The sequence below is a fragment of the Thunnus thynnus genome, chromosome 24 (assembly GCF_963924715.1).
Source record: "Thunnus thynnus chromosome 24, fThuThy2.1, whole genome shotgun sequence".
Classification (NCBI taxonomy): Eukaryota; Metazoa; Chordata; class Actinopteri; order Scombriformes; family Scombridae; genus Thunnus; species Thunnus thynnus.
The window spans coordinates 2,758,977-2,766,682 of NC_089540.1; the positions used below are offsets into that span (position 1 = coordinate 2,758,977).

General features: G+C 57.2%; 23 non-coding genes across 23 annotated transcripts in view; all 23 read right to left on the reverse strand.

The window, feature by feature from the left end:
• Positions 1–200: 200 nt before the first annotated feature.
• LOC137177714 (5S ribosomal RNA) lies at positions 201–319 on the reverse strand. Its single transcript, XR_010926339.1, has one exon. It is a non-coding gene; the product is annotated as a 5S ribosomal RNA (ribosomal RNA).
• A 218-nt stretch (positions 320–537) lies between these two features.
• On the reverse strand, positions 538–656 carry LOC137177716 (5S ribosomal RNA). The gene has a single exon (XR_010926341.1). It is a non-coding gene; the product is annotated as a 5S ribosomal RNA (ribosomal RNA).
• Positions 657–875: 219 nt separating this feature from the next.
• Positions 876–994, reverse strand: LOC137177717 (5S ribosomal RNA). The gene has a single exon (XR_010926342.1). It is a non-coding gene; the product is annotated as a 5S ribosomal RNA (ribosomal RNA).
• A 218-nt stretch (positions 995–1,212) lies between these two features.
• On the reverse strand, positions 1,213–1,331 carry LOC137177718 (5S ribosomal RNA). Its single transcript, XR_010926343.1, has one exon. It is a non-coding gene; the product is annotated as a 5S ribosomal RNA (ribosomal RNA).
• Positions 1,332–1,549: 218 nt separating this feature from the next.
• LOC137177719 (5S ribosomal RNA) lies at positions 1,550–1,668 on the reverse strand. Its single transcript, XR_010926344.1, has one exon. It is a non-coding gene; the product is annotated as a 5S ribosomal RNA (ribosomal RNA).
• A 218-nt stretch (positions 1,669–1,886) lies between these two features.
• LOC137177976 (5S ribosomal RNA) lies at positions 1,887–2,005 on the reverse strand. Its single transcript, XR_010926590.1, has one exon. It is a non-coding gene; the product is annotated as a 5S ribosomal RNA (ribosomal RNA).
• Positions 2,006–2,223: 218 nt separating this feature from the next.
• Positions 2,224–2,342, reverse strand: LOC137177720 (5S ribosomal RNA). Its single transcript, XR_010926345.1, has one exon. It is a non-coding gene; the product is annotated as a 5S ribosomal RNA (ribosomal RNA).
• Positions 2,343–2,560: 218 nt separating this feature from the next.
• LOC137177722 (5S ribosomal RNA) lies at positions 2,561–2,679 on the reverse strand. Its single transcript, XR_010926346.1, has one exon. It is a non-coding gene; the product is annotated as a 5S ribosomal RNA (ribosomal RNA).
• Positions 2,680–2,897: 218 nt separating this feature from the next.
• On the reverse strand, positions 2,898–3,016 carry LOC137177723 (5S ribosomal RNA). Its single transcript, XR_010926347.1, has one exon. It is a non-coding gene; the product is annotated as a 5S ribosomal RNA (ribosomal RNA).
• Positions 3,017–3,234: 218 nt separating this feature from the next.
• Positions 3,235–3,353, reverse strand: LOC137177724 (5S ribosomal RNA). The gene has a single exon (XR_010926348.1). It is a non-coding gene; the product is annotated as a 5S ribosomal RNA (ribosomal RNA).
• A 210-nt stretch (positions 3,354–3,563) lies between these two features.
• LOC137177725 (5S ribosomal RNA) lies at positions 3,564–3,682 on the reverse strand. Its single transcript, XR_010926349.1, has one exon. It is a non-coding gene; the product is annotated as a 5S ribosomal RNA (ribosomal RNA).
• Positions 3,683–3,900: 218 nt separating this feature from the next.
• LOC137177726 (5S ribosomal RNA) lies at positions 3,901–4,019 on the reverse strand. Its single transcript, XR_010926350.1, has one exon. It is a non-coding gene; the product is annotated as a 5S ribosomal RNA (ribosomal RNA).
• A 218-nt stretch (positions 4,020–4,237) lies between these two features.
• On the reverse strand, positions 4,238–4,356 carry LOC137177728 (5S ribosomal RNA). The gene has a single exon (XR_010926352.1). It is a non-coding gene; the product is annotated as a 5S ribosomal RNA (ribosomal RNA).
• A 218-nt stretch (positions 4,357–4,574) lies between these two features.
• Positions 4,575–4,693, reverse strand: LOC137177729 (5S ribosomal RNA). The gene has a single exon (XR_010926353.1). It is a non-coding gene; the product is annotated as a 5S ribosomal RNA (ribosomal RNA).
• A 218-nt stretch (positions 4,694–4,911) lies between these two features.
• Positions 4,912–5,030, reverse strand: LOC137177730 (5S ribosomal RNA). The gene has a single exon (XR_010926354.1). It is a non-coding gene; the product is annotated as a 5S ribosomal RNA (ribosomal RNA).
• A 218-nt stretch (positions 5,031–5,248) lies between these two features.
• On the reverse strand, positions 5,249–5,367 carry LOC137177977 (5S ribosomal RNA). Its single transcript, XR_010926591.1, has one exon. It is a non-coding gene; the product is annotated as a 5S ribosomal RNA (ribosomal RNA).
• A 218-nt stretch (positions 5,368–5,585) lies between these two features.
• On the reverse strand, positions 5,586–5,704 carry LOC137177731 (5S ribosomal RNA). The gene has a single exon (XR_010926355.1). It is a non-coding gene; the product is annotated as a 5S ribosomal RNA (ribosomal RNA).
• Positions 5,705–5,922: 218 nt separating this feature from the next.
• Positions 5,923–6,041, reverse strand: LOC137177732 (5S ribosomal RNA). Its single transcript, XR_010926356.1, has one exon. It is a non-coding gene; the product is annotated as a 5S ribosomal RNA (ribosomal RNA).
• Positions 6,042–6,259: 218 nt separating this feature from the next.
• LOC137177733 (5S ribosomal RNA) lies at positions 6,260–6,378 on the reverse strand. The gene has a single exon (XR_010926357.1). It is a non-coding gene; the product is annotated as a 5S ribosomal RNA (ribosomal RNA).
• A 218-nt stretch (positions 6,379–6,596) lies between these two features.
• LOC137177734 (5S ribosomal RNA) lies at positions 6,597–6,715 on the reverse strand. The gene has a single exon (XR_010926358.1). It is a non-coding gene; the product is annotated as a 5S ribosomal RNA (ribosomal RNA).
• A 218-nt stretch (positions 6,716–6,933) lies between these two features.
• LOC137177735 (5S ribosomal RNA) lies at positions 6,934–7,052 on the reverse strand. Its single transcript, XR_010926359.1, has one exon. It is a non-coding gene; the product is annotated as a 5S ribosomal RNA (ribosomal RNA).
• A 210-nt stretch (positions 7,053–7,262) lies between these two features.
• Positions 7,263–7,381, reverse strand: LOC137177736 (5S ribosomal RNA). The gene has a single exon (XR_010926360.1). It is a non-coding gene; the product is annotated as a 5S ribosomal RNA (ribosomal RNA).
• Positions 7,382–7,599: 218 nt separating this feature from the next.
• Positions 7,600–7,706, reverse strand: part of LOC137177737 (5S ribosomal RNA) — a 119-nt gene continuing 12 nt past the window's right edge. The window contains exon 1 of the ribosomal RNA XR_010926361.1: positions 7,600–7,706. This exon is cut by the window's right edge and continues 12 nt beyond it. This is a non-coding gene — a ribosomal RNA (5S ribosomal RNA).

The window sequence follows — 7,706 nt, forward strand, 5'->3', positions numbered from 1 at the left end:
ACCACGCATGGGCCTTTTAGGGATGTCGCTCGTCAGACGCGCCTTCAACGCCCAGGCGGCAGCTGCGCTGAGAGCGTTCCGATCCGTCGGAGAAATACCAGAGAGTGGGACTCCCGCGCACAGTTCTGCAAAGACACGGAGGAAAACCAGAGAGGATCCCTACGTTAAACACGGCAGGAGCTTGTGGAGAAAAGTGAAAAAGCTTACAGCACCTGGTATTCCCAGGCGGTCTCCCATCCAAGTACTAACCAGGCCCGACCCTGCTTAGCTTCCGAGATCAGACGAGATCGGGCGTGTTCAGGGTGGTATGGCCGTAAGCTGTCCAAGGTACCACGCATGGGCCTTTTAGGGATGTCGCTCGTCAGACGCGCCTTCAACGCCCAGGCGGCAGCTGCGCTGAGAGCGTTCCGATCCGTTCCTCCGTCGGAGAAATACCAGAGAGTGGGACTCCCGCGTACAGTTCTGCAAAGACACGGAGGAAAACCAGAGAGGATCCCTACGTTAAACACGGCAGGAGCTTGTGGAGAAAAGTGAAAAAGCTTACAGCACCTGGTATTCCCAGGCGGTCTCCCATCCAAGTACTAACCAGGCCCGACCCTGCTTAGCTTCCGAGATCAGACGAGATCGGGCGTGTTCAGGGTGGTATGGCCGTAAGCTGTCCAAGGTACCAAGCATTGGGCCTTTTAGGGATGTCGCTCGTCAGACGCGCCTTCAACGCCCAGGCGGCAGCTGCGCTGAGAGCGTTCCGATCCGTTCCTCCGTCGGAGAAATACCAGAGAGTGGGACTCCCGCGCACAGTTCTGCAAAGACACGGAGTAGAACGAGAGAGGATCCCTACGTTAAACACGGCAGGAGCTTGTGGAGAAAAGTGAAAAAGCTTACAGCACCTGGTATTCCCAGGCGGTCTCCCATCCAAGTACTAACCAGGCCCGACCCTGCTTAGCTTCCGAGATCAGACGAGATCGGGCGTGTTCAGGGTGGTATGGCCGTAAGCTGTCCAAGGTACCACGCATGGGCCTTTTAGGGATGTCGCTCGTCAGACGCGCCTTCAACGCCCAGGCGGCAGCTGCGCTGAGAGCGTTCCGATCCGTTCCTCCGTCGGAGAAATACCAGAGAGTGGGACTCCCGCGCACAGTTCTGCAAAGACACGGAGTAGAACGAGAGAGGATCCCTACGTTAAACACGGCAGGAGCTTGTGGAGAAAAGTGAAAAAGCTTACAGCACCTGGTATTCCCAGGCGGTCTCCCATCCAAGTACTAACCAGGCCCGACCCTGCTTAGCTTCCGAGATCAGACGAGATCGGGCGTGTTCAGGGTGGTATGGCCGTAAGCTGTCCAAGGTACCACGCATAGGCCTTTTAGGGATGTCGCTCGTCAGACGCGCCTTCAACGCCCAGGCGGCAGCTGCGCTGAGAGCGTTCCGATCCGTTCCTCCGTCGGAGAAATACCAGAGAGTGGGACTCCCGCGCACAGTTCTGCAAAGACACGGAGGAAAACCAGAGAGGATCCCTACGTTAAACACGGCAGGAGCTTGTGGAGAAAAGTGAAAAAGCTTACAGCACCTGGTATTCCCAGGCGGTCTCCCATCCAAGTACTAACCAGGCCCGACCCTGCTTAGCTTCCGAGATCAGACGAGATCGGGCGTGTTCAGGGTGGTATGGCCGTAAGCTGTCCAAGGTACCACGCATGGGCCTTTTAGGGATGTCGCTCGTCAGACGCGCCTTCAACGCCCAGGCGGCAGCTGCGCTGAGAGCGTTCCGATCCGTTCCTCCGTCGGAGAAATACCAGAGAGTGGGACTCTCGCGCACAGTTCTGCAAAGACACGGAGGAAAACCTGAGAGGATCCCTACGTTAAACACGGCAGGAGCTTGTGGAGAAAAGTGAAAAAGCTTACAGCACCTGGTATTCCCAGGCGGTCTCCCATCCAAGTATTAACCAGGCCCGACCCTGCTTAGCTTCCGAGATCAGACGAGATCGGGCGTGTTCAGGGTGGTATGGCCGTAAGCTGTCCAAGGTACCACGCATGGGCCTTTTAGGGATGTCGCTCGTCAGACGCGCCTTCAACGCCCAGGCGGCAGCTGCGCTGAGAGCGTTCCGATCCGTTCCTCCGTCGGAGAAATACCAGAGAGTGGGACTCCCGCGCACAGTTCTGCAAAGACACGGAGGAAAACCAGAGAGGATCCCTACGTTAAACACGGCAGGAGCTTGTGGAGAAAAGTGAAAAAGCTTACAGCACCTGGTATTCCCAGGCGGTCTCCCATCCAAGTACTAACCAGGCCCGACCCTGCTTAGCTTCCGAGATCAGACGAGATCGGGCGTGTTCAGGGTGGTATGGCCGTAAGCTGTCCAAGGTACCACGCATGGGCCTTTTAGGGATGTCGCTCGTCAGACGCGCCTTCAACGCCCAGGCGGCAGCTGCGCTGAGAGCGTTCCGATCCGTTCCTCCGTCGGAGAAATACCAGAGAGTGGGACTCCCGCGCACAGTTCTGCAAAGACACGGAGGAAAACCAGAGAGGATCCCTACGTTAAACACGGCAGGAGCTTGTGGAGAAAAGTGAAAAAGCTTACAGCACCTGGTATTCCCAGGCGGTCTCCCATCCAAGTACTAACCAGGCCCGACCCTGCTTAGCTTCCGAGATCAGACGAGATCGGGCGTGTTCAGGGTGGTATGGCCGTAAGCTGTCCAAGGTACCACGCATGGGCCTTTTAGGGATGTCGCTCGTCAGACGCGCCTTCAACGCCCAGGCGGCAGCTGCGCTGAGAGCGTTCCGATCCGTTCCTCCGTCGGAGAAATACCAGAGAGTGGGACTCCCGCGCACAGTTCTGCAAAGACACGGAGTAGAACGAGAGAGGATCCCTACGTTAAACACGGCAGGAGCTTGTGGAGAAAAGTGAAAAAGCTTACAGCACCTGGTATTCCCAGGCGGTCTCCCATCCAAGTACTAACCAGGCCCGACCCTGCTTAGCTTCCGAGATCAGACGAGATCGGGCGTGTTCAGGGTGGTATGGCCGTAAGCTGTCCAAGGTACCACGCATGGGCCTTTTAGGGATGTCGCTCGTCAGACGCGCCTTCAACGCCCAGGCGGCAGCTGCGCTGAGAGCGTTCCGATCCGTTCCTCCGTCGGAGAAATACCAGTGAGTGGGACTCCCGCGCACAGTTCTGCAAAGACACGGAGGAAAACCAGAGAGGATCCCTACGTTAAACACGGCAGGAGCTTGTGGAGAAAAGTGAAAAAGCTTACAGCACCTGGTATTCCCAGGCGGTCTCCCATCCAAGTACTAACCAGGCCCGACCCTGCTTAGCTTCCGAGATCAGACGAGATCGGGCGTGTTCAGGGTGGTATGGCCGTAAGCTGTCCAAGGTACCACGCATGGGCCTTTTAGGGATGTCGCTCGTCAGACGCGCCTTCAACGCCCAGGCGGCAGCTGCGCTGAGAGCGTTCCGATCCGTCGGAGAAATACCAGAGAGTGGGACTCCCGCGCACAGTTCTGCAAAGACACGGAGGAAAACCAGAGAGGATCCCTACGTTAAACACGGCAGGAGCTTGTGGAGAAAAGTGAAAAAGCTTACAGCACCTGGTATTCCCAGGCGGTCTCCCATCCAAGTACTAACCAGGCCCGACCCTGCTTAGCTTCCGAGATCAGACGAGATCGGGCGTGTTCAGGGTGGTATGGCCGTAAGCTGTCCAAGGTACCACGCATGGGCCTTTTAGGGATGTCGCTCGTCAGACGCGCCTTCAACGCCCAGGCGGCAGCTGCGCTGAGAGCGTTCCGATCCGTTCCTCCGTCGGAGAAATACCAGAGAGTGGGACTCCCGCGCACAGTTCTGCAAAGACACGGAGGAAAACCAGAGAGGATCCCTACGTTAAACACGGCAGGAGCTTGTGGAGAAAAGTGAAAAAGCTTACAGCACCTGGTATTCCCAGGCGGTCTCCCATCCAAGTACTAACCAGGCCCGACCCTGCTTAGCTTCCGAGATCAGACGAGATCGGGCGTGTTCAGGGTGGTATGGCCGTAAGCTGGCCAAGGTACCACGCATGGGCCTTTTAGGGATGTCGCTCGTCAGACGCGCCTTCAACGCCCAGGCGGCAGCTGCGCTGAGAGCGTTCCGATCCGTTCCTCCGTCGGAGAAATACCAGAGAGTGGGACTCCCGCGCACAGTTCTGCAAAGACACGGAGGAAAACCAGAGAGGATCCCTACGTTAAACACGGCAGGAGCTTGTGGAGAAAAGTGAAAAAGCTTACAGCACCTGGTATTCCCAGGCGGTCTCCCATCCAAGTACTAACCAGGCCCGACCCTGCTTAGCTTCCGAGATCAGACGAGATCGGGCGTGTTCAGGGTGGTATGGCCGTAAGCTGTCCAAGGTACCACGCATGGGCCTTTTAGGGATGTCGCTCGTCAGACGCGCCTTCAACGCCCAGGCGGCAGCTGCGCTGAGAGCGTTCCGATCCGTTCCTCCGTCGGAGAAATACCAGAGAGTGGGACTCCCGCGCACAGTTCTGCAAAGACACGGAGTAGAACGAGAGAGGATCCCTACGTTAAACACGGCAGGAGCTTGTGGAGAAAAGTGAAAAAGCTTACAGCACCTGGTATTCCCAGGCGGTCTCCCATCCAAGTACTAACCAGGCCCGACCCTGCTTAGCTTCCGAGATCAGACGAGATCGGGCGTGTTCAGGGTGGTATGGCCGTAAGCTGTCCAAGGTACCACGCATAGGCCTTTTAGGGATGTCGCTCGTCAGACGCGCCTTCAACGCCCAGGCGGCAGCTGCGCTGAGAGCGTTCCGATCCGTTCCTCCGTCGGAGAAATACCAGAGAGTGGGACTCCCGCGCACAGTTCTGCAAAGACACGGAGGAAAACCAGAGAGGATCCCTACGTTAAACACGGCAGGAGCTTGTGGAGAAAAGTGAAAAAGCTTACAGCACCTGGTATTCCCAGGCGGTCTCCCATCCAAGTACTAACCAGGCCCGACCCTGCTTAGCTTCCGAGATCAGACGAGATCGGGCGTGTTCAGGGTGGTATGGCCGTAAGCTGTCCAAGGTACCACGCATGGGCCTTTTAGGGATGTCGCTCGTCAGACGCGCCTTCAACGCCCAGGCGGCAGCTGCGCTGAGAGCGTTCCGATCCGTTCCTCCGTCGGAGAAATACCAGAGAGTGGGACTCTCGCGCACAGTTCTGCAAAGACACGGAGGAAAACCTGAGAGGATCCCTACGTTAAACACGGCAGGAGCTTGTGGAGAAAAGTGAAAAAGCTTACAGCACCTGGTATTCCCAGGCGGTCTCCCATCCAAGTATTAACCAGGCCCGACCCTGCTTAGCTTCCGAGATCAGACGAGATCGGGCGTGTTCAGGGTGGTATGGCCGTAAGCTGTCCAAGGTACCACGCATGGGCCTTTTAGGGATGTCGCTCGTCAGACGCGCCTTCAACGCCCAGGCGGCAGCTGCGCTGAGAGCGTTCCGATCCGTTCCTCCGTCGGAGAAATACCAGAGAGTGGGACTCCCGCGCACAGTTCTGCAAAGACACGGAGGAAAACCAGAGAGGATCCCTACGTTAAACACGGCAGGAGCTTGTGGAGAAAAGTGAAAAAGCTTACAGCACCTGGTATTCCCAGGCGGTCTCCCATCCAAGTACTAACCAGGCCCGACCCTGCTTAGCTTCCGAGATCAGACGAGATCGGGCGTGTTCAGGGTGGTATGGCCGTAAGCTGTCCAAGGTACCACGCATGGGCCTTTTAGGGATGTCGCTCGTCAGACGCGCCTTCAACGCCCAGGCGGCAGCTGCGCTGAGAGCGTTCCGATCCGTTCCTCCGTCGGAGAAATACCAGAGAGTGGGACTCCCGCGCACAGTTCTGCAAAGACACGGAGGAAAACCAGAGAGGATCCCTACGTTAAACACGGCAGGAGCTTGTGGAGAAAAGTGAAAAAGCTTACAGCACCTGGTATTCCCAGGCGGTCTCCCATCCAAGTACTAACCAGGCCCGACCCTGCTTAGCTTCCGAGATCAGACGAGATCGGGCGTGTTCAGGGTGGTATGGCCGTAAGCTGTCCAAGGTACCACGCATGGGCCTTTTAGGGATGTCGCTCGTCAGACGCGCCTTCAACGCCCAGGCGGCAGCTGCGCTGAGAGCGTTCCGATCCGTTCCTCCGTCGGAGAAATACCAGAGAGTGGGACTCCCGCGCACAGTTCTGCAAAGACACGGAGTAGAACGAGAGAGGATCCCTACGTTAAACACGGCAGGAGCTTGTGGAGAAAAGTGAAAAAGCTTACAGCACCTGGTATTCCCAGGCGGTCTCCCATCCAAGTACTAACCAGGCCCGACCCTGCTTAGCTTCCGAGATCAGACGAGATCGGGCGTGTTCAGGGTGGTATGGCCGTAAGCTGTCCAAGGTACCACGCATGGGCCTTTTAGGGATGTCGCTCGTCAGACGCGCCTTCAACGCCCAGGCGGCAGCTGCGCTGAGAGCGTTCCGATCCGTTCCTCCGTCGGAGAAATACCAGTGAGTGGGACTCCCGCGCACAGTTCTGCAAAGACACGGAGGAAAACCAGAGAGGATCCCTACGTTAAACACGGCAGGAGCTTGTGGAGAAAAGTGAAAAAGCTTACAGCACCTGGTATTCCCAGGCGGTCTCCCATCCAAGTACTAACCAGGCCCGACCCTGCTTAGCTTCCGAGATCAGACGAGATCGGGCGTGTTCAGGGTGGTATGGCCGTAAGCTGTCCAAGGTACCACGCATGGGCCTTTTAGGGATGTCGCTCGTCAGACGCGCCTTCAACGCCCAGGCGGCAGCTGCGCTGAGAGCGTTCCGATCCGTTCCTCCGTCGGAGAAATACCAGAGAGTGGGACTCCCGCGCACAGTTCTGCAAAGACACGGAGGAAAACCAGAGAGGATCCCTACGTTAAACACGGCAGGAGCTTGTGGAGAAAAGTGAAAAAGCTTACAGCACCTGGTATTCCCAGGCGGTCTCCCATCCAAGTACTAACCAGGCCCGACCCTGCTTAGCTTCCGAGATCAGACGAGATCGGGCGTGTTCAGGGTGGTATGGCCGTAAGCTGTCCAAGGTACCACGCATGGGCCTTTTAGGGATGTCGCTCGTCAGACGCGCCTTCAACGCCCAGGCGGCAGCTGCGCTGAGAGCGTTCCGATCCGTCGGAGAAATACCAGAGAGTGGGACTCCCGCGCACAGTTCTGCAAAGACACGGAGGAAAACCAGAGAGGATCCCTACGTTAAACACGGCAGGAGCTTGTGGAGAAAAGTGAAAAAGCTTACAGCACCTGGTATTCCCAGGCGGTCTCCCATCCAAGTACTAACCAGGCCCGACCCTGCTTAGCTTCCGAGATCAGACGAGATCGGGCGTGTTCAGGGTGGTATGGCCGTAAGCTGTCCAAGGTACCACGCATGGGCCTTTTAGGGATGTCGCTCGTCAGACGCGCCTTCAACGCCCAGGCGGCAGCTGCGCTGAGAGCGTTCCGATCCGTTCCTCCGTCGGAGAAATACCAGAGAGTGGGACTCCCGCGCACAGTTCTGCAAAGACACGGAGGAAAACCAGAGAGGATCCCTACGTTAAACACGGCAGGAGCTTGTGGAGAAAAGTGAAAAAGCTTACAGCACCTGGTATTCCCAGGCGGTCTCCCATCCAAGTACTAACCAGGCCCGACCCTGCTTAGCTTCCGAGATCAGACGAGATCGGGCGTGTTCAGGGTGGT